We start from the raw sequence: 25,971 nt of genomic DNA on the forward strand, positions 1-25,971 counted from the left end.
ATTTCGGAAACAGTTGGGATCGACATCTACCGTTAGTAGAATTTTCCTACAACAACAGCTACCATTCAAGCATTGAGATGGCGCCGTTTGAAGCACTTTATGGTAGAAAGTGCAGGTCTCCGATTTGTTGGAGTGAAGTGGAGGATAGACAGATTACGGGTCCGGAGATAATACAAGAAACTACCGAGAAGATCATCCAAATTCAACAACGGTTGAAAACCGCCCAAAGTTGACAAAAGAGCTACGCTGACATTAAAAGAAAAGATATAGAATTTGAAATTGGAGAGATGGTCATGCTTAAAGTTGCACCTTGGAAAGGCGTTGTTCGATTTGGTAAACGAGGGAAATTAAATCCAAGGTATATTGGACCATTCAAGATTATTGATCGTGTCGGACCAGTAGCTTACCGACTTGAGTTACCTCAACAACTCGTGGCTGTACATAACACTTTCCATGTCTCGAATTTGAAGAAATGTTTTGCTAAAGAAGATCTCACTATTCTGTTGGATGAATTCCAAATCAACGAAAAACTTCAATTCATCGAAGAACTCATCGAAATAATGGATCGTGAGGTTAAAAGACTTAAGCAAAATAAGATACCAATTGTTAAGGTTCGATGGAATGCTCGTAGAGGACCTGAGTTCACCTGAGAGCGTGAAGATTAGATGAAGAAGAATTACCCGCATCTATTTCCAGAAGATTCGTCAACACCTTCAACAGCTTAAAATTTCGGGACGAAATTTATTTAACGGGTAGGTACTGTAGTGACCTGAACTTTTCCATGTTTATATATATTAATTGAGATTGATATTTACATGATTAAATGTTTCCAACATGTTAAGCAATCAAACTTGTTAAGACTTGATTAATTGAAATATGTTTCATATAGACAATTGACCACCCAAGTTGACCAGTGATTCACGAACGTTAAAACTTGTAAAAACTATATGATGACATATATATGGATATATATATAGTTAACATTATACTATTATAAGTAAACATATCATAAAGTATATTAACAATGAACTACATACGAAAAACAAGACTACTAACTTAATGATTTTTAAACGAGGCATATATGTAACGATTATCGTTGTAACGACATTTAATGTATATATATATCATATTAAGAGATATTCATACATGATAATATCATGATAATATAATAATTTAAAATCTCATTTGATATTATAAACATTGGGTTAACAACATTTAACAAGATCGTTAACCTAAAGGTTTCAAAACAACACTTACATGAAACGACTAACGATGACTTAACGACTCAGTTAAAATGTATATACATGTAGTGTTTTAATATGTATTTATACACTTTTGAAACACTTCAATACACTTATCAAAATACTTCTACTTAACAAAAATGCTTACAATTACATCCTCGTTCAGTTTCATCAACAATTCTACTCGTATGCACCCGTATTCGTACTCGTACAATACACAGCTTTTAGATGTATGTACTATTGATATATACACTCCAATGATCAGCTATTAGCAGCCCATGTGAGTCACCTAACATATGTGGGAACCATAATTTGGAAACTAGCATGAAATATCTCATAAAATTACAAAAATATGAGTAATCATTCATGACTTATTTACATGAAAACAAAATTACATATCCTTTATATCTAATCCATACACCCACGACCAAAAACACCTACAAACACTTTCATTCTTCAATTTTCTTCATCTAATTGATCTCTCTCAAGTTCTATCTTCAAGTTCTAAGTGTTCTTCATATATTCTACAAGTTCTAGTTACATAAAATCAAGAATACTTTCAAGTTTGCTAGCTCACTTCCAATCTTGTAAGGTGATCATCCAACCTCAAGAAATCTTTATTTATTACAGTAGGGTATCATTCTAATACAAGGTAATAATCATATTCAAACTTTGGTTCAATTTCTATAACTATAACAATCGTATTTCAAATGATGATCTTACTTGAACTTGTTTTTGTGTCATGATTCTGCTTCAAGAACTTCGAGCCATCCAAGGATCCGTTGAAGCTATATCCATTTTTCTCTTTTCCAGTAGGTTTATCCAAGGAACTTAAGGTAGTAATGATATTCATAACATCATTCGATTCATACATAAAAAGCTATCATATTCGAAGTGGTAAACTAGTAATCACTAGAACATAGTTTAGTTAATTCTAAACTTGTTCGCAAATAAAGTTAATCCTTCTAAATACACTTTTAAAATCAACTATACACATGTTCTATATCTATATGATATGCTAACTTAATGATTTAAAATCTGGAAACACGAAGAACACTGTAAAACCGGACATACGCCGTCGTAGTAACACCGCGGGCTGTTTTGGGTTAGTTAATTAAAAACTATGATAAACTTTGATTTAAAAGTTGTTCTTCTAGAAAAATGATTTTTCTTATGAACATGAAACTATATCCAAAAATCATGGTTAAACTCAAAGTGGAAGTATGTTTTCTAAAACGGTCATCTAGACGTCGTTCTTTCGACTGAAATGACTACCTTTACAAAAACAACTTGTAACTTATATTTCTGACTATAAACCTATACATTTTCTGTTTAGATTCATAAAATAGAGTTCAATATGAAACCATAGCAATTTGATTCACTCAAAACGGATTTAAAATGAAGAAGTTATGGGTAAAACAAGATTGGATAATTTTTCTCATTTTAGCTACGTGAAAATTGGTAACAAATCTATTCCAACCATAACTTAATCAACTTGTATTGTATATTATGTAATCTTGAGATACCATAGACACGTATAAAATGTTTCGACCTATCATGTCGACACATCTATATATATTTCGGAACAACCATAGACACTCTATATGTGAATTTGGAGTTAGCTATACAGGGTTGAGGTTGATTCCAAAATATATATAGTTTGAGTTGTGATCAATACTGAGATATGTATACACTGGGTCGTGGATTGATTCAAGATAATATATATCGATTTATTTCTGTACATCTAACTGTGGACAACTAGTTGTAGGTTACTAACGAGGACAACTGACTTAATAAACTTAAAACATCAAAATGTATTAAAAGTATTGTAAATATATTTTGAACATACTTTGATATATATGTACATATTTGTTATAGGTTCGTGAATCGACCAGTGGCCAAGTCTTACTTCCCGACGAAGTAAAAATCTGTGAAAGTGAGTTATAGTCCCACTTTTAAAATCTAATATTTTTGGGATGAGAATACATGCAGGTTTTATAAATGATTTACAAAATAGACACAAGTACGTGAAACTACATTCTATGGTTGAATTATCGAAATCGAATATGTCCATTTTTATTAAGTCTGATAATCTAAGAATTAGGGAACAGACACCCTAATTGACGCGAATCCTAAAGATAGATCTATTGGGCCTAACAAACCCCATCCAAAGTACCGGATGCTTTAGTACTTCGAAATTTATATCATATCCGAAGGGTGTCCCGGAATGATGGGGATATTCTTATATATGCATCTTGTTAATGTCGGTTACCAGGTGTTCACCATATGAATGCTTTTTATCTCTATGTATGGGATGTGTATTGAAATATGAAATCTTGTGGTCTATTATTATGATTTGATAATATATAGGTTAAACCTATAACTCACCAACATTTTTGTTGACATTTTAAGCATGTTTATTCTCAGGTGTTTATTAAGAGCTTCCGCTGTCGTATACTTAAATATGGACGAGATTTGGAGTCCATGCTTGTATGATATTGTGTAAAAACTGCATTCAAGAAACTTTTTTTGTTGTAACATATTTGTATTGTACACCATTATGTAATGGTCGTGTGTAAACAAGATATTATAGATTATCATTATTTGATAATCTACGTAAAGCTTTTTAAACCTTTATTGATGAAATAAAGGTTATGGTTTATTTTAAAATGAATGTAGTCTTTGAAAAATGTCTCATATAGAGGTCAAAACCTCGCAACGAAATCAATTAATATGGAACGTTCTTAATCAATAAGAACTGGACATTTCACAATAGATCTATCTTTAGGATTCGCGTCAATTAGGGTGTCTGTTCCCTAATTCTTAGATTACCAGACTTAATAAAAAGGGGCATATTCGATTTCAATAATTCAACCATAGAATGTAGTTTCACGTACTTGTGTCTATTTTATAAATCATTTATAAAATCTGCATGTATTCTCATCCCAAAAATATTAGATTTTAAAAGTGGGACTATAACTCACTTTCACAGATATTTCCTTCCTCGGAAATAAGACTTGGCCACGGATCGATTCACGAACCAATAAAAATATGTACATATATATAAAAGTATGATCAAAATATAATTACAACCATTTTTATTATGTTTTAAAGATTTGAGTGTATTAAGTCAGCTGTCCTCGTTAGTAACCTACAACTAGTTGTCCACAGTTAGATGTACAGAAATAAATCGATATATATTATCTTGAATCAATCCACGACCCAGTGTATATACGTCTCAGGCTAGATCACAACTCAAAGTATATATATTTTTGGAATCAACCTCAACCCTGTATAGCTAACTCCAACATTACTGCATATAGAGTGTCTATGGTTGTTCCAAATAATATATATACATGGGTCGATATGATATGTCAAAACATTTGCATACGTGTCTATGGTATCCTAAGATTACATAATATATTAGAATACATGTATAATACAATATAAGTTAGCTAGGATATGATTTGTATAGATTTGTTAAACATTTCCCGTAGCTAAAAAGATCAAAAATATCCAATCTTGTTTTACCCATAACTTCTTCATTTTAAATCCGTTTTGAGTGAATCAAATTGATATGGTTTCATATTGAACTCTAATTTAAGAATCCAAACAGAAAAAGTATAGGTTTATTGTCAGAAATTTAAGTTACATGTCAATTACTAAAGAGGTAGTCATTTCCGTCGAAAGAACGACATCTTGATGACCATTTTGAAAAACATACTTTCACTTTGAGTTTAACCAAGATTTTTGGATATAGTTTCATGTTCATATGAAAAATCATTTTCCCAGAAGAACAAATTTTAAATCAAAGTTTATCATAGTTTTTAATTATCTAAACCAAAACAGCCCCCGGTTTCACTATGACGGTGTATATCCGATTTTATGGTGTTCATCAATATCGGCTTTCACTATGCTACTGGTCCGACACGATCTATAATATTGAATGGTACAATGTACCTTGGATTTAGTTTCCCCCGTTTACCAAATCGAACAACGCCTTTCCAAGGTGAAACCTTAAGCATGACAATTTCTCCAATTTCAAACTCTATATCTTTTCTTTTACTGTCCGCGTAACTCTTTTGTCGACTCTGGGAGGTTTTCAATCGTTGTTGAATTTGGATGATTTTCTCGGTAGTTTTTTGTATTATCTAAGAACCCGTAATCTGTCTATCCCCCACTTCATTCCAACAAATCGGAGACCTGCACTTTCTACCATAAAGTGCCTCAAACGGCGCCATCTCAATACTAGAATGATAACTGTTGTTGTAAGAAAATTCTGCTAACGGTAGGTATCGATCCCAACTGTTTCCGAAATCAATAACACATGCTCGTATCATGTCTTCAAGCATTTGTATCGTCCTTTCGCTCTACCCATCAGTTTGTGGATGATAGGTAGTACTCATGTCTAGAAGAGTCCCCAATGCTTGTTGAAACGTCTGCCAGAACCTTGAAACAAATCTACCATCCCTATCAGAGATAATAGAGACGGGTATTACATGTTTGGAGACAACCTCCTTCAAATACAATCGTGCCAACTTCTCCATTTTGTCATCTTCTCTCATTGGCAGGAAGTGTGCTGACTTGGTGAGACGATCAACTATTACCCAAATAGTACCATAACCACTTGCAGTCCTTGGCAATTTAGTAATGAAATCCATGGTAATGTTTTCCCATTTCCATTCTGGGATTTCAGGTTGTTGTAGTAGACCTGATGGTTTCTGATGTTCAGCTTTGACCTTAGAACACGTCAAACATTCTCCTACATATTTAGCAATATCGGCTTTCATACCCGGCCACCAAAATTGTTTCTTGAGATCTTTATACATCTTCCCCGCTCCGGGATGTATTGAATATCTGGTTTTATGTGCTTCTTTAAGTACCATTTCTCTCACATCTCCAAACCTTGGTACCCAACTTCTATCAGCCCTATATCGGGTTCCGTCTTCCCGAATATTAAGATGTTTCTCTGATCCTTTGGGTATCTCATTCTTCAACTTTCCTTCTTTTACAACTCCTTGTTGTGCCTCCTTTATTTGAGTATAAGGTTAGTACGAATAATTATATTCATAGCTTTTACCCGTATAGGTTCTCTGTCCTTTCTACTCAATGTGTCGGCTACCACATTCGCCTTCTCCGGGTGGTATCAAATCTCAAAATCATAATCATTCAACAATTCAATCCACCTGCATTATCTCATATTCAGTTGCTTCTGATTAAATATATGTTGGAGACTTTTGTGGTCGGTATATATAATACTTTTGACCCCATATAAATAATGCCTCCAAGTCTTTAATACAAAAACAATAGCACCCAATTCCAAATCGTGAGTTGTATAATTTTGCTCGTGAATCTTCAATTGTCTAGACGCATAAGCAATCACCTTCATTCGTTGCATTAATACACAACCGAGAACTTGCTTTGATGCGTCACAATAAATCACAAAATCATCATTCCCTTCAGGCAATGACAATATAGGTGCCGTAGTTAGCTTTTTCTTCAATAACTGAAACGCCTTCACTTGTGTAAGACCCAAATATTTATTGTACATAATGTATTCATGGTGTACGATGCGTATATGAAGTGTACGAAGCATGTACGTGTTGCTTGCTCGAATGTCGAAGAAAACTGGACGTTGTTTGAGGTACAAAGTGTGTACGTATCTTCTCAACCTCAAATAAAGTTTGAGTTGATGTTTCAAAGCCTTACCATTGGAAAGAATATCTTATTACGTTTCCAACGATATTTGATTCATCGAAAATGGAGCTACGGTCAAAAAGTTATGGCCAAAACAAGTTTCTGAAAACTGACATGTAGGTTGGAGCGGCGCTCCACCTTTCGGAGCGGCGCGCCGAACCCGTCTGATGCAATTTTCAGCCTTTTTAAAAAGTTTAAATGAGGGGTACTTTGGTCTTTTCATTTAGGGTCGGTTTAGGGTCACCAAAACTGATCTAGAACTCCATTGGAGCTCATTTTCACTCATCAAACACTCTCATTTTCAAACCCTAGAGTGAGAGGAGAGTTTTAGAGAGAGAGAGCTCCAATTGGAGATGAAGAAGGGTGTTTCGAGTCAAACCTCGGGTATTAAAGTTGTTCTAATCGTCAACGGCATCATTTTGGCAGTATTGGTAAGTTCAAACTCCGAACTTCATCTTTGTAATTTGATATTCAAGTTTAGGGTTTTGAACTAGTTAGTTATAAAACTCTTTTAGGAGGTGAAATGGGTAATTGTAACTAGTTATTGTTGATGTTGGTGGGTTTAGGATTTGATGATGATATTGTTAGTTTGTAACTAATTTTGTTGATGAAATCACTAGCTAACTTGGATTATTAGTGATTTGGGGTGTAAGTTCACAAATTGGGTGTTTTGACTAGTTTTAGGTCAAAATGGGTTTTTGTATAAATGATGGTCTAAAATGCATTTAAAGCCTAAAAGAGGTGTATTTAGGTATTTCGGGAACGCGGGAAATGGTCTCGTTAGTTTTGGACTTTCGAGTATCGTTAAAAAGTGCAAAAAGGCGTAGATTGCACTTTATGTCAATTTGGGCGGGTCGTGAGTCCAAATGGGGGATTGGTTGATTAAACCTTGTGCAAAATGTATTAGTGGGACATAATCACTATTCGATTGTGATTATGAGTGGTTCAATTGAGATTTGACTTAGTCAAAGTTGGTCAAGTGTATATAGTCGAAATTACACTTGTGATGTGTTAAGTCGAATAGGCTTAAGTTGTAGCTTATTTGCATGTATGATTTGCGTAGGTGATATACGTGAAGTCGGTGGAAGGAGTTCAAGTTTGCGAGTTTCACTTCTTCAAGTAATCGAGGTGAGTGGAATATTTATACATGTATGTATGTGGTTTATTTACTCGTACGCGATGTGGGCCTTTGGTGCCACATCGTGAGTAGTGGGCGTTATGTCACAAGACGGTGACATATTTGTTGGTATGATGGATGGGAACTACAAGTCGGTAGTGTCTTGACAGGTTATTCACAAGTTGGTGACACCTCATAGTGGTTCACGGGGCGGTGACCCTTAGTAGTTAGTTGGTGTTTCACAAGTCGGTGTCACCATAAGTCGGGGAAGTGATTCACGAGTCGGTGACACTTCATAGTGTTCACAAGCCGGTGACACTAGGTGGTGCTTCACAAGTCGGTGATGCCACATGGAGGTTCACAAGTCGGTGATGTAGCGACCCGACCAAATCGTCATTGATGGCGCCGACTACTTAGGTCCCGTTACGTGGTCGTAGTCCCTATATGAGACTCGTTTGACCAAAATTATGTCGCATTCTTGAAACGTATTGAAAGGACCCGTTCATATACATTATAAACGATTCACAATAGTTGATTACATTGCGAGGTATTTGACCTCTATATGATACATTTTACAAACATTGCATTCGTTTTTAAAAGACAAACTTTCTTTACATCGAAAATTGACAGGCATGCATACCATTTCATAATATCCACTATCCAACTATAAATTGATTTAATAATAATCTTTGATGAACTCAATGACTCGAATGCAACGTTCTTCAAAATATGCTATGAAAGACTCCAAGTAATATCTTTAAAATGAGCAAATGCACAGCGGAAGATTTCTTTAACACCTGAGAATAAACATGCTTTAAAGTGTCAACCAAAAGGTTGGTGAGTTCATTAGTTTATCATAATCATTTATTTCCATCATTTTAATAGACCACAAGAATTTCATTTTCAGTTCTCATAAATATACGTCCCATGCATAGAGACAAAAATAATCATTCATATGGTGAACACCTGGTAACCGACATTAACTAGATACATATAAGAATATCCCCTATCATTCCGGGATCCTCCTTCGGACATGATATAAATTTCGAAGTACTAAAGCATCCGGTACTTTGGATGGGGTTTGTTAGGCCCAATAGATCTATCTTTAGAGTTCGCGTCAATTAGGGTTTCTGTTCCCTAATTCTTAGATTACCAGACTATATAGGGTGATATTCGATTTGATAATTCAACCATAGAATGTAGTTTCGATCGCTTGTGTCTATTTCATAAAGCATTTATAAAAGCAGCGCATGTATTCTCAGTCCCAAAAATATATATTGCAAAAGTATTTAAAAAGGGAATAATGAAACTCACCATACTGTATTTCGTAGTAAAAATACATATAACGTCATTGAACAAGTGCAAGGTTGGCCTCGGATTCACGAACCTAAATTAATTATATATATTTATATGTTGGTCAATATTTGTCTAACAAATTAGGTCAAGTCATAGTGTACCACAATCCTAATGCTCGAGACTAATATGCAAAAGTCAAAAAAAGTAAATTTGACTCAAAATAATTTCTAAAAATCTATACATGATTAATATATAGTTTAAATATCATCGTTTTATATTTTTAAATATTTTAAAAAGATTTATTAGAGTAAATAATATAATTTATTTATTAATAAATAAAATTTTATATTAAATTTATATAATCAAATATACTTTTATATATATTAAGTAATAAAATTTATAGGGTTCATTTAATATCATAAAGATAATATGATAGGTATTATTAAAGTAAGTTATTACACGTAGTAAAATATGTTTGTATCACATATTTATTTTATAAAATAATATCTATAATGATAGTAAGTAAAAGTTGTATTATTTTGTAATAATAATTATTATTATAAAAATATCAATATTTATAATTACTAAGATGACATTATGATAAAACGATAATTCTAATTATGATAACTTTAATATTTACGATAATTTTTAATATTATCTTTAAAATAATAATTCTATTTAAAATAATAATAATAATGATATTTTATAGTAACAATGACATTTCTATTAAAATGGTAATTTTTGTTAAAATGATAGTTTTAATACTAACGATACTTTTAATAATAATAGTAATGAAAAAAATAATAAGAACGATAATTTTATCTAAATTAATATCTTATAATATTTTAATTTCATCATGATACTCTTACTCATTATTTCCTAATCGTTTCGTTTAATAGCTTTTAATCGTCTTTTATATCGTGTTCATAATAATGATAATAATAATAATCAAAATATTTAGGTGTTACAATTATTTGTTTTAATTACACTAATATTAATAATGATAGTTACTATAATATTATTAACGATAATACTAATAATTATCTTAATGATAATATAGTAATAATAATAATAACAATAACAATAACCATTTTTAAATAATGATATATATATATATATTAATAATGATAATAATAATAATAATACTAATAATAATAATAATAATAATAATAATAATAATAATAATAATAATAATAATAATAATAATAATAATAATAATAATAATGATAATTGGATAATAATAATAATAATACTAATTATAACTTTAACGATAATAACGATAGTAATAAAAAAAACAATTTTTAATGATAAATCCCTTTTATTGATAAAGATAATAATAATGATAATAATAAGATAAAACTAGAACGACGATAAAAACGACGATAATAATAATCATTTTTAATAAAAATATCGAAAATTCAATTGATTATAACTTCTAATCCGTTCATCGAAACCATTCGATATCTAAAGGAAAAGTTCTTAATTTTTCGCTAGCTTTCCAAGGACATGCATATCTTATACCTTATCTCAACCGCAAGTGTAACTAATTCAAGATTCAACCTAACCTGTCTAAGGGCAATATCAAAAGTACAAGCATGCATAATCCTAAATACTCGAGCACTAGTCAGGGATACACTATTAGTATGTAAAAGTTAAATTATGAGTACTCACGCATCAATATTGAGATTCAATATTGCAGGAAAGGTACGTAGACGCAACAGAAATGATAAACACTATATTGACCTCACGAGCATACCCATGAACCATACTCAATCACCTCCATAGCTATAACCCATAATTTCCTTAATCTTATCCTACTCGAAAAACAATTTCGAAATCACTCGGACAACACTCCGTCGTAATATTTTATGTATACTAATAATATCTTGAAATAATACGGAGTAAATATATATATGTAAATCGATTGAGAGAGTTTAGAGAAAAATATTTTCAAGTTTCTATGAAATAATGAAACCTATTGAATTCTATTTATAATAGATTTTTGAATTATTAAAATGAATTATTAAAGTATGAATTATTAAAGTGAATTATTAAAGTATGAATTATTAAAGTGAATTATTAAAGTATGAATTATTAAAGTAAATTATTAAAGTATAAATTATTAAAGTATGAATTATTAAAGTGAATTATTAAAGTTAAAGTAAAGTAAAAATAAAGTAAAGGTAAAGTTTAAGTATAGTAAAAGTATAAAACTATGTACGTATTATATGCGTATAAATATATATAATATTAATTTAAATCGTTATATATATTTAATAAAATAAAATATAAATATCGTTATCTTTATCATACTAGTTAAGTAATGAGTTGTCAAAAGTGATTCTAGACATTTATAAAAGTTATATACGTTTTAATAATAAAGTTCTTTTTAAACTGAAAACGTTTTTGTACGTTTGAAACTAAATAGATCAATCGAGTCTTTATGAGATTCAATCTTCCACTATCCTTTGTCTAGTTCTCAATGATTGACAATTTGTTCTTATTTATAAATTACTTTACCATTTTCCGAATATTGTTAAAATGGAAAGATTTCTTAAATCAACGTGGGCCTTTCAACAGAGACTTGTAATCATAATTTAATATATCTGATAATTCAATCAGTTGATCTTATCTTCTAATTCCATTGATAAACATTTTGAAACAGATACAATCATATAAAGTATTTAATCTAATATTTCGTTTACGTTTCAAGTTATAATATATATACACATATTCATATATAATCATATTCGTTTAATGGTTCGTGAATCGTTGGAACTTGGTCGAGGTTGAATGAATGTATGAACATAGTTTAAAATTCTTGAAATTTAACTTAACAAATATTGCTTATTGTGTCAGAAACATATAAAGATTAAAGTTTAAATTTGGTTGAAAATTTTCGGGTTGTCACACGTATCATGCTTGCAAAGTTTAGTTTACAAAACCGTTCGACAACAATTTTAAGTTTGCAAAAGTATAAATTATAAATGAGGTAACTTGCGACATAATTAGTTTAAAATCGTGGTTGCTATAAATAGCGTAAGTATGTAAACAATGTGTTTAAAGTTTGAATCCAAAAGCGCTATCCCTAGCGTATGCATGTATGCTTGACTCCAAGCAAGTAATCAAAGTGTGCGGAAGCATGTATCAAGTAGCCAAGTATGAACCTGAGAAACATATAGAAAACTGTCAACGAAAAATGTTGGTGAAATCATAGATGTAGTAATAAACGTTATTTTTGAACCACAAGATTTAGTATCTCCATAAAATTGATCATCCAAAAGTTACATTCCAAAAGTTTGTTCGCGAGCACCCAATTATCAATGCTTAACATTCCTTCCATAGAACCCCATCACAATAGTGTTAGAACATACACTGTTTCTCGAAAATATATTTCATTCGTAAACGGTAGCGAACCGTTTGAATGAGGGTTTGTCAAACCCATATGGATCCATACAACATAAGTTCTCGCTTACACCCGGCAAGTGTAACTAATGATAATTGAATTGAGGATTTTGTTCTAAACTCGCTGTAGAATGTTTGTTTCATCGGACTTGTGTTCAAAACATAAAAGTAAGTAGTACAAGATGTAACAAAGTATATGTTTCTCAGCCCAAGATTTAAAAGTATAAAAATTGTTGAAAAGGTGGGACTATGATCTCACCTCGAGTGCACGAGTATAAATGTACTTCACAAAGTAAACGTGTGCATGAGAGTTGCTTAGCCTTGACCTAAACAAGTAAGTTGTATCAATTAACCGATTACGACACAAGGTCGGGCAAAATGTGTTCAATTAGTCCTATGGCTCGTTACGACTCGAATATATAGCATGTGAGTCACGTTATCAAGTTTCATGCAAGAATTAAGTATAGAAGCACATTAGAACGATTGCATAAGTGTTTTGTTAAGTTTGACTAAAAGTCAAACTTGGTCAAAGTCAACGAAAAAGTCAACACGTTCGGGTCGGGTCCCGAACTATTTTTCGGGGGTTTTTAATCATATATGAGCATGTTAGAACAAGTTACATGTGAATCGGAGGTGCGTAGCATAGCAAACATTATTCAAAAATTGACAAAGTTGGACAGACCACTTTGGCGCGCCGCGCGGGTACATTGAGCGCCGCGTCAATACCTGTGCAGAGAATTCTGGCAGTTTTCACACTCAAGCACGAATCCAACTTCAAATACCCATAAATCCTAAACCGTAAACATCCAAAACAAGTATCTTATATTGTTGGAAAGGTATTTTGACAAGGAATACAACTAACTACTTTTCACTAAGCAAAAACATCAATTACAATAACCGAAAACTCGTCAATTGATCAATAAAGGTTTATTTTCAAAGTTTCAAGTTCATCAAATGCATTTTAAGTTTCGGGAATCCAATTCACACATATGATATGCTATTTTGAAGGTAATGAAATGTACATTACAACTAAACACTTACAAATAACATTTCATGGCATTCAAGCATCAAAAAGTTCGTTTTAAGTCTATCAAACCCTAATCAAAATCCACAAAAATCAATATTCATGTTTTTGAAGTTTTCTTAGTCAACCTATGCATCAAAACGAAGCTAGTGATACTAGTAACACAATTAAAACATGAACTTTAACAATTTAACAACATTAACTCATCTAAAATCAAAGATTAAGCACACCCATTTTCAAGTTCATGCTAGTTACTTCAAAACAACAAATCGAGCAAATAAATCGTATTTTCATGTTATACACGAGCCATAGACACTAACTAACACCATTTCAAGTATATAAAATGAATTTAGAGAAATTTAGTGTTTTAGAAATGTTACCCAAATGAGATGAAGTTGGTACCAAAATGTAGAGGATGAAGAGAGGATCACGAATATGTAATTTGTTTTGTGATGAACTTCCTTGATTGAATTTAGATGATAAATCTTTGATGTTGGGGTTTGAGAGAAATTATGGAAGTAGCAAGAATGAGGGAGGTGGAATGGATGGAGGAGAAGGCCACTTTGACTATTTGACCTAGTCAAATTTTTGCCCACTTGGCAAGTTTAGTCCCTCAAGTTTCAAAGCGGGTGTGGGAATTAACCGAGCGAATATTTTTAAAACGCTAGAGTAAACGAGTGATGTTATAATTAAATAACGGGAATATTATGAACGTTAGTCAACGGAAAATACGAATTTAAATAACGAAAGATATTATTTAAAAAAAAAGACAGTGTTAAAAATAAATTTAACGCAAAAACACGGGATGTTACATTACCTACACCTTAAAAGAAATTTCGTCCCGAAATTTAGTTGGAAGTAGTAGTTGTTGTTTCTTCTTTGAAACCTTGCGTTGCAAAGTCTACGGTTACGTGAAGGTACTTCCTTGGGCATTTCAACGAACTTTGACAGTCGGGATTTTTACGTTGTTTTAAAGTTTGGTTTCACGATTTATAGTTTCAACCGGTCCTCCTAGAAAGTGAAGTTTATCGTTGATAGTAAGTTCATCGAAGAGGATAACAAGTTCTTGTTTCGCAAGACACTCCTTTAAGTTTGATACACAGAATGTAGGATGAACGGAATTTGTTTGAGTCGAAAGTTCGAAACGGTAAGCAATGGGCACAACACGCCCCAAGATTTCAAAAGGATTAAAAATATCGCGGATTTAGCTTTCTACGTTTCCGAAACGAACTACACTTTTTCAAGGTGCGACTTTCAATGTTACACGGTTTCCCACATGGAATTCGAAAGGTTTACATCTAACATTGGCATAGCTCCTTTGGCGACAACGGGCCGTCTCGAGCCTTTCTCGAATTGGAAGGATTTTAACGGTTACTCCATGAATGAATCCAGGTTCGGTGACTTGATTATCATTTACTTGGTTCTACAAAAGGAGAATGACGTTTCCGGTCATATAAGACTTCAAAAGGTGTGACGTTAAGACTTGAATGATAACCATCGTTGTAAGAGAATTTGGTTAAAGGCAAAGACTTTTCTCAAGAAATTTTGAAGTTGATAACACAAACTCGTATTACGGTTTCCACGGTTTGAATTGTACATTTGCTTTGTTCGTCGGTTTGTGGTTGATGTGCGGTACTCATGTCTAAACGTGGTCCCGAGACTTTTTGTGAGGCACTCCAAAATCTAGAAGTGAAACGAGGATCTCGATCCGAGATTAGGTACATTTCTGTAAGGTATATTCGAACAAGTTTGTTAGGACTTGAAAACGTTAGTTAGAACAAGTTTATAAAGAAATTCGCGCCGCGGAAGATTTATCGGTTTCCGAAAATGTTTGTTAGAGCAAGTTTCTTATCGATTCCTGAAAAACGTTCGTTAGGACTATTCACCCTCGTGGCGAATACTAGTATAACGTGAAGAGTCTCTCTCTCCATTGAGAGTTTAGAATAATGATTTCCTTAAATGGAAGTACGAGTGTAATGCGAGAGAAGTTTCCGCCTCGATGTGAGCATACCAAACAGTTTGTAGTTCGTCGATAAAACTGTGCGAAAACGAGATAGTATACACGTGTAACATACGTCTGATGTTGAAAGAATTTGCCATTCATTTGGAAGCATAAATATGGTTCGACAATATTCGAAGGTGTGTCCCCGGTATGGTTGTTGTCAGTACTTTCGGAGTTTTCAGATGTCCAAACATGAATAGATGAAATCATGTACATGGCACATGGTGGTGATTAGGTTGATCGAGTCTAACCACCATCACGTGTCATTAGAACTTTGGTATGTCTTACCGTAATATAACCACGTTGATCGAGTGTCGTTATATTACGCTAACTCATACCTCCAATCCCACATCACTCCATAACATCAAGTTCGTGTAACTGTGAAGATCTAAAATGAAAAAAATGTAACGACGTCTCAAACGTGACTCGTATTAAATCGAAAGAATTTCTGCAACTCTAAGGAAGCGTTCCCCGAGGGAAGTGTATAAATGATTGTTCACGTCAAAGCGGTTCGAGTCAGACAATAATGTATTCAGGTATGAAAAGAGTAACGAGTCATGATAATGAGTAGCACGCAACCGTAGTGATAAATGTTGATGACGATACTCACCTAGAGTAGTGATGGTAGTAACACCAAAAAGTAGATAGTAAGAAACACCAGTGGGAAACCGATAGTAAGTTGAAACGGTGGCAAATAACAATCCGGGAGACAGAGTTCCCGAACAAGTGTGACTAATGAAGTCGTCGTCATCCATACGTGTATGAATCTTGAATTTACGTGTGTTACCAGAAAGTGGCAGAATACGGATTCGTATGATGAAAGCTTGGTACCATCAAGAAGTTTTCCTAAGAATGATTCAAGTATAATGCACAAGTAGTCAAGTAAGTGCTATCTATAGCAAATGTATGTCAGAATGCAATGGCTAACTATCCGGTTATAGTCTAGATTCACTAATGCGTCCCAACGACTCTGTCAGACACACTAATGCACATCCTAGTTCCCTACAACCTGGCTCTGATACCATCTGTAGCGACCCGACCAAATCGTCATTGACGGCGCTGACTACTTAGGTCCCGTTACGTGGTCGTAGTCCCTATATGAGACTCGTTTGACCAAAATTATGTCGCATTCTTGAAACGTATCATGCTTGCAAAGTTTAGTTTACAAAACCGTTCGACAACAATTTTAAGTTTGCAAAAGTATAAATTATAAATGAGGTAACTTGCGGCATAATTAGTTTAAAATCGCGGTTGCTATAAATAGCGTAAATATGTAAACAATGTGTTTAAAGTTTGAATCCAAAAGCGTTATCCCTAGCGTATGCATGTATGCTTGACTCTAAGCAAGTAATCAAAGTGTGCGGAAGCATGTATCAAGTAGCCAAGTATGAACCTGAGAAACATATAGAAAATTGTCAACGAAAAACGTTGGTGAAATCATAGATGTAGTAATAAACGTTATTTTTGAACCACAAGATTTAGTATCTCCATAAAATTGATCATCCAAAAGTTACATTCCAAAAGTTTGTTCGCGAGCACCCAATTATCAATGCTTAACATTCCTTCCATAGAACCCCATCACAATAGTGTTAGAACATACACTGTTTCTCGAAAATATATTTCATTCGTAAACGGTAGCGAACCGTTTGAATGAGGGTTTGTCAAACCCATATGGATCCATACAACATAAGTTCTCGCTTACACCCGGCAAGTGTAACTAATGATAATCGAATTGAGGATTTTGTTCTAAACTCGCTGTAGAATGTTTGTTTCATCGGACTTGTGTTCAAAACATAAAAGTAAGTAGTACAAGATGTAACAAAGTATATGTTTCTCAGCCCAAGATTTAAAAGTATAAAAATTGTTGAAAAGGTAGGACTATGATCTCACCTCGAGTGCACGAGTATAAATGTACTTCACAAAGTAAACGTGTGCATGATAGTTGCTTAGCCTAGACCTAAACAAGTAAGTTGTATCAATTAACCGATTACGACACAAGGTCGGGCAAAATGTATTCAATTAGTCCTATGGCTCGTTACGACTCGAATATATAGCATGTGAGTCACGTTATCAAGTTTCATACAAGAATCAAGTATAAAAGCACATTAGAACGATTGCATAAGTGTTTTGTTAAGTTTGACTAAAACTCAAACTTGGTCAAAGTCAACGAAAAAGTCAACACGTTCGGGTCGGGTCCCGAACTATTTTTCGGGGGTTTTTAATCATATATGAGCATGTTAGAACAAGTTACATGTGAATCGGAGGTGCATAGCATAGCAAACATTATTTAAAAATTGACAAAGTTAGACAGACCACTTTGGCGCGCCGCGCGGGTACATGGCGCGCCGCGCCAATACCTATGCAGAGAATTCTGGCAGTTTTCACACTCAAGCACGAATCCAACTTCAAATACCCATAAATCCTAAACCGTAAACATCCAAAACAAGTATCTTATATCGTTGGAAAGGTATTTTGACAAGGAATACAACTAACTACTTTTCACTAAGAAAAAACATCAATTAAAATAACCGAAAACTCGTCAATTGATCAATAAAGGTTTATTTTCAAAGTTTCAAGTTCATCAAATGCATTTTAAGTTTCGGGAATCCAATTCACACTTATGATATGCTGTTTTGAAGGTAATGAAACGTACATTACAACTAAACACTTAAAAATAACATTTCATGGTATTCAAGCATCAAAAAGTTCGTTTTAAGTCTATCAAACCCTAACCAAAATCCACAAAAATCAATATTCATGTTTTTGAAGTTTTCTTAGTCAACCTATGCATCAAAACGAAGCTAGTGATACTAGTAACACAATTAAAACATGAACTTTAACAATTTAACAACATTAACTCATCTAAAATCAAAGATTAAGCACACCCATTTTCAAGTTCATGCTAGTTACTTCAAAACAACAAATCGAGCAAATAAATCGTATTTTCATGTTATACACGAGCCATAGACACTAACTAACACCATTTCAAGTATATAAAATGAATTTAGAGAAATTTAGTGTTTTAGAAACGTTACCCAAACGAGATGAAGTTGGTACCAAAATGTAGAGGATGGAGAGAGGATCACGAATATGTAATTTGTTTTGTGATGAACTTCCTTGATTGAATTTAGATGATAAATCTTTGATGTTGGGGTTTGAGAGAAATTATGGAAGTAGCAAGAATGAGGGAGGTGGAATGGATGGAGGAGAAGGCCACTTTGACTATTTGACCTAGTCAAATATTTGCCCACTTGGCAAGTTTAGTCCCTCAAGTTTCAAAGCGGGTGCGGGAATTAACCGAGCGAATATTTTTAAAACGCTAGAGTAAACGAGTGATGTTATAATTAAATAACGGGAATATTATGAACGTTAGTCAACGGAAAATACGAATTTAAATAACGAAAGATATTATTTAAAAAAAAAGACAGTGTTAAAAATAAATTTAACGCAAAAACGCGGGATGTTACATTACCTACACCTTAAAAGAAATTTCGTCCCGAAATTTAGTTGGAAGTAGTAGTTGTTGTTTCTTCTTTGAAACCTTGCGTTGCAAAGTCTACGGTTACGTGAAGGTACTTCCTTGGGCATTTCAACGAACTTTGACAGTCGGGATTTTTACGTTGTTTTAAAGTTTGGTTTCACGATTTATAGTTTCAACCGGTCCTCCTAGAAAGTGAAGTTTATCGTTGATAGTAAGTTCATCGAAGAGGATAACAAGTTCTTGTTTCGCAAGACACACCTTTAAGTTTGATACACAGAATGTAGGATGAACGGAATTTGTTTGAGTCGAAAGTTCGAAACGGTAAGCAATGGGCACAACACGCCCCAAGATTTCAAAAGGATTAAAAATATCGCGGATTTAGCTTTCTACGTTTCCGAAACGAACTACACTTTTTCAAGGTGCGACTTTCAACGTTACGCGGTTTCCCACATGGAATTTGAAAGGTTTACATCTAACATTGGCATAGCTCCTTTGGCGACAACGGGCCGTCTCGAGCCTTTCTCGAATTGGAAGGATTTTAACGGTTACTCCATGAATGAATCCAGGTTCGGTGACTTGATTATCATTTACTTGGTTCTACAAAAGGAGAATGACGTTTCCGGTCATATAAGACTTCAAAAGGTGTGACGTTAAGACTTGAATGATAACCATCGTTGTAAGAGAATTTGGTTAAAGGCAAAGACTTTTCTCAAGAAATTTTGAAGTTGATAACACAAACTCGTATTACGGTTTCCACGGTTTGAATCGTACATTTGATTTGTTCGTCGGTTTGTGGTTGATGTGCGGTACTCATGTCTAAACGTGGTCCCGAGACTTTTTGTGAGGCACTCCAAAATCTAGAAGTGAAACGAGGATCTCGATCCGAGATTAGGTACATTTCTGTAACGTATATTAGAACAAGTTTGTTAGGACTTGAAAACGTTAGTTAGAACAAGTTTATCAAGAAATTCGCGCCGCGGAAGATTTATCGGTTTCCGAAAACGTTTGTTAGAGCAAGTTTCTTATAGATTCCTGAAAAACGTTCGTTAGGACTATTCACCCTCGTGGCGAATACTAGTATAACGTGAAGAGTCTCTCTCTCCATTGAGAGTTTAGAATAATGATTTCCTTAAATGGAAGTACGAGTGTAATGCGAGAGAAGTTTCCGCCTCGATGTGAGCATACCAAACAGTTTGTAGTTCGTCGATAAAACTGTGCGAAAACGAGATAGTATACACGTGTAACATACGTCTGAAGTTGAAAGAATTTGCCATTCATTTGGAAGCATAAATATGGTTCGACAATATTCGAAGGTGTGTCCCCGGTATGGTTGTTGTCAGTACTTTCGGAGTTTTCAGATGTCCAAACATGAATAGATGAAATCATGTACATGTCACATGGTGGTGATTAGGTTGATCGAGTCTAACCACCATCACGTGTCATTAGAACTTTGGTATGTCTTACCGTAATATAACCACGTTGATCGAGTGTCATTATATTACGCTAACTCATACCTCCATTCCCACATCACTCCATAACATCAAGTTCGTGTAACTGTGAAGATCTAAAATGAAAAAAATGTAACGACGTCTCAAACGTGACTCGTATTAAATCGAAAGAATTTCTGCAACTCTAAGGAAGCGTTCCCCGAGGGAAGTGTATAAATGATTGTTCACGTCAAAGCGGTTTGAGTCAGACAATAATGTATTCAGGTATGAAAAGAGTAACGAGTCATGATAACGAGTAGCACGCAACCGTAGTGATAAATGTTGATGACGATACTCACCTAGAGTAGTGATGGTAGTAACACCAAAAAGTAGATAGTAAGAAACACCAGTGGGAAACCGATAGTAAGTTGAAACGGTGGCAAATAACAATCCGGGAGACAGAGTTCCCGAACAAGTGTGACTAATGAAGTCGTCGTCATCCATACGTGTATGAATCTTGAATTTACGTGTGTTACCAGAAAGTGGCAGAATACGGATTCGTATGATGAAAGCTTGGTACCATCAAGAAGTTTGCCTAAGAATGATTCAAGTATAATGCACAAGTAGTCAAGTAAGTGCTATCTATAGCAAATGTATGTCAGAATGCAATGGCTAACTATCCGGTTGTAGTCTAGATTCACTAATGCGTCCCAACGACTCTGTCAGACACACTAATGCACATCCTAGTTCCTTACAACCTGGCTCTGATACCATCTGTAGCGACCCGACCAAATCGTCATTGACGGCGCTGACTACTTAGGTCCCGTTACGTGGTCGTAGTCCCTATATGAGAATCGTTTGACCAAAATTATGTCGCATTCTTGAAATGTATCATGCTTGCAAAGTTTAGTTTACAAAACCGTTCGACAACAATTTTAAGTTTGCAAAAGTATAAATTATAATTGAGGTAACTTGCGGCATAATTAGTTTAAAATCGCTGTTGCTATAAATAGCGTAAGTATGTAAACAATGTGTTTAAAGTTTGAATCCAAAAGCGCTATTCCTAGCGTATGCATGTATGCTTGACTCTAAGCAAGTAATCAAAGTGTGCGGAAGCATGTATCAAGTAGCCAAGTATAAACCTGAGAAACATATAGAAAATTGTCAACGAAAAACGTTGGTGAAATCATAGATGTAGTAATAAACGTTATTTTTGAACCACAAGATTTAGTATCTCCATAAAATTGATCATCCAAAAGTTACATTAAGTTTGTTCGCGAGCACCCAATTATCAATGCTTAACATTCCTTCCATAGAACCCCATCACAATAGTGTTAGAACATACACTGTTTCTCGAAAATATATTTCATTCGTAAACGGTAGCGAACCGTTTGAATGAGGGTTTGTCAAACCCATATGGATCCATACAACATAAGTTCTCGCTTACACCCGGCAAGTGTGACTAATGATAATCGAATTGAGGATTTTGTTCTAAACTCACTGTAGAATGTTTGTTTCTTCGGACTTGTGTTCAAAACATAAAAGTAAGTAGTACAAGATGTAACAAAGTATATGTTTCTCAGCCCAAGATTTAAAAGTATAAAAATTGTTGAAAAGGTGGGACTATGATCTCACCTCGAGTGCACGAGTATAAATGTACTTCACAAAGTAAACGTGTGCATGATAGTTGCTTAGCCTTGACCTAAACAAGTAAGTTGTATCAATTAACCGATTACGACACAAGGTCGGGCAAAATGTGTTCAATTAGTCCTATGGCTCGTTACGACTCGAATATATAGCATGTGAGTCACGTTATCAAGTTTCATGCAAGAATCAAGTATAAAAGCACATTAGAACGATTGCATAAGTGTTTTGTTAAGTTTGACTAAAAGTCAAAATTGGTCAAAGTCAACGAAAAAGTCAACACGTTCGGGTCGGGTCCCGAACTATTTTTCGGGGGTTTTTAATCATATATGAGCATGTTAGAACAAGTTACATGTGAAATGGAGGTGCGTAGCATAGCAAACATTATTCAAAAATCGACAAAGTTGGACAGACCACTTTGGCGCGCCGCGCGGGTACATGGCGCGCCGCGCCATTACCTGTGCAGAGAATTCTGGCAGTTTTCACACTCAAGCACGAATCCAACTTCAAATACCCATAATCCTAAACCGTAAACATCCAAAACAAGTATCTTATATCGTTGGAAAGGTATTTTGACAAGTAATACAACTAACTACTTTTCACCAAGCAAAAACATCAATTACAATAACCAAAAACTCGTCAATTGATCAATAAAGGTTTATTTTCAAAGTTTCAAGTTCATCAAATGCATTTTAAGTTTCGGGAATCCAATTCACACATATGATATGCTGTTTTGAAGGTAATGAAACATGCATTACAACTAAACACTTACAAATAACATTTCATGGCATTCAAGCATCAAAAAGTTCGTTTTAAGTCTATCAAACCCTAACCAAAATCCACAAAAATCAATATTCATGTTTTTGAAGTTTTCTTAGTCAACCTATGCATCAAAACGAAGCTAGTGATACTAGTAACACACTTAAAACATGAACTTTAACAATTTAACAACATTAACTCTTCTAAAATCAAAGATTAAGCACACCCATTTTCAAGTTCATGCTAGTTACTTCAAAACAATAAATCGAGCAAATAAATCGTATTTTCATGTTATACACGAGCCATAGACACTAACTAACACCATTTCAAGTATATAAAATGAATTTAGAGAAATTTAATGTTTTAGAAACGTTACCCAAACGAGATGAAGTTGGTACCAAAATGTAGAGGATGAAGAGAGGATCACTAATATGTAATTTGTTTTGTGATGAACTTCCTTGATTGAATTTAGATGATAAATCTTTGATGTTGGGGTTTGAGAGAAATTATGGAAGTAGCAAGAATGAGGGAGGTGGAATGGATGGAGGAGAAGGCCACTTTGACTATTTGACCTAGTCAAATTTTTACCCACTTGGCAAGTTTAGTCCCTCAAGTTTCAAAGCGGGTGCGGGAATTAACCGAGCGAATATTTTTAAAACGCTAGAGTACACGAGTGATGTTATAATTAAATAACGGGAATATTATGAACGTTAGTCAACGGAAAATACGAATTTAAATAACGAAAGATATTATTTAAAAAAAAAGACAGTGTTAAAAATAAATTTAACGCAAAAACGCGGGATGTTACAGGTGACCCATATGTATTGATGGGGGTTCACAAGTCGGTGATACCCTTGGGTGATTCACAAGTTGGTGACACCCTATAGTGTTCACAAGTCGGTGACACTTAGTGGAGCTTCACAAGTCGGTGATGTCACATGGCGTTCACAAGTCGGTGACCCATAGATATTGGTGGGTCGTTCACAAGTCGGTGACACCCTTTGATGAGTTAAAAGTCGGTGAAAACATACGAGTGAGACTCGACGTTATTGGTCGTCTACAAGTCGGTAGTGCCATAACGGGGAACGGTTTGTTATATTTATGCATTGTTATGATTTTAGTATATTATTGTGACGATTTATATACTAACGTTGTTGCTAGTCGTATGTTTGTTGTTACTAGCTCGTTATGCATTTTGTTTGCATGGTTTTGTAAGTGGATGCGTGTAGGTAAATTACATATGTATATGTATAAGTATTGCATTCACTAAGCGTTAGCTTACCCTCTCGTTGTTTACATTTTTAGGTACGGACGCGGATTTGGCAAGGGTATGCTCGGGATTAGATGACTTTCCTTTTTTGTGCTTGCGTGGATTTCTTTTGGATTCGACTTAGGATTGGGTAGTTTATCCCCAAACATCATGCTCGTAGTTGTGTTTGGAAACTAAACTCATTGGGTCGAATTTGTATTTTGTAGTAAAAGGGTATTTTGGGCATATGTGGGCCCCGTCTCGTAAAACTTATTTTATGAATGGAACATGTTAGTTTTTCATATATGAATATGTTGTGAATAGCATTTTGTCTAAATACGTCGGGAAGTGGTCAAACATTTTAGCATTTCAAGACTTTTTGGACAGGCCACTTTGGCGCGCCGCGCAAGGTTATGGCGCGCCGCGCCACCTGCTGAACAAGGAATTTTTTTTTATTTTCGTAAATTTCACGTGGTCGATTGTATATCGGGTTGGGTTGTTACAAGTGGTATCAGAGCATGGTCTAAGGGATTTAGGTGACTTGAGATAGGCACCTAGACTTAGACTTTTTGTGTGGACTATTATGCGAGACTTGTAGGATTACGGGTCGTATCGGGTTTCTAGTTAGTGCCTTTGAGAATAGGTGCTTTAACTACGTGTTGATTATGTGTTACTAATCATGTCGTGTTGTGTTGAACATCTAGCGAGATGATTGTTGTATTCATGAGTTCAGCATGGCGTGTGAGCGTAATAATGCTTCGAAACCATTATTACGGTTGCAAGCCAAGTCATGCAAGTGATGTACAACAAGTGTCGAACTAGATGGGATGTACGAATGGTGGCATATTATATGTTTGTGAACGATTGATCGCGGTGGTGTGTGTAAGTTATTCATGTTGTGTTCCTAACCGAGTTCATTTCTTAGAATGACGACAAGGAGCAAACAAGCCAACGAAGATCAAGACGAAGACGTTGAGTTCACGGCTAAGGTTGAGGCCATCTTTAAACGTCAACAAGCGGAGTTTCTCGAGGATGTTAGAATGGTTTTCCAGGAATCGGTTGATAGGCAAATAACCGATCTAATTGATGAAAGGGTGAAGGTCGCAATCGAGGAAGCGTTTGATGCTAGAAATATTTATCCCCGAGGCGAAGGAAGTGAAGGAAATGGGAGGCGGGACTTCCATTACAAAAACTTCAAGGATGCACAGCCTCCTATGTTTAATGGGGTAAGGGATCCGTTGAAGACTACATGTTGGGTTTCCGACATCGAGGGGGCTTTCCGTACTAGTGAATGTCCTCCCGAGAAGAAAACGAGGTACGGTTCTAGTATGTTACGTGAAGAAACCAAGTTGTGGTGGGATGACAATATTCAATTGTATGTCGAGGAACAATGTATGAAATTGTCATGGGATGAGTTCAAAAAGGAGTTCTTTGATGAATACTGAACTTCTTTCGATCTTGATAGAATTCGGGATGAGTTACACAATTTGCGACAAGGTTCGATGGACTTGGTTACCCTCAAGTCTACCTTTTTAGCAAAGACTCGTTTTTGCCCGGAGTACGTTGGTGACGATCACAAGTTGATGAAAGATTTCTACCGTACACTGAATGATAAATTTAAGGGTATGA

This window comes from Rutidosis leptorrhynchoides, chromosome 6 (genome assembly GCF_046630445.1).
Source record: "Rutidosis leptorrhynchoides isolate AG116_Rl617_1_P2 chromosome 6, CSIRO_AGI_Rlap_v1, whole genome shotgun sequence".
Lineage (NCBI taxonomy): Eukaryota > Viridiplantae > Streptophyta > Magnoliopsida > Asterales > Asteraceae > Rutidosis > Rutidosis leptorrhynchoides.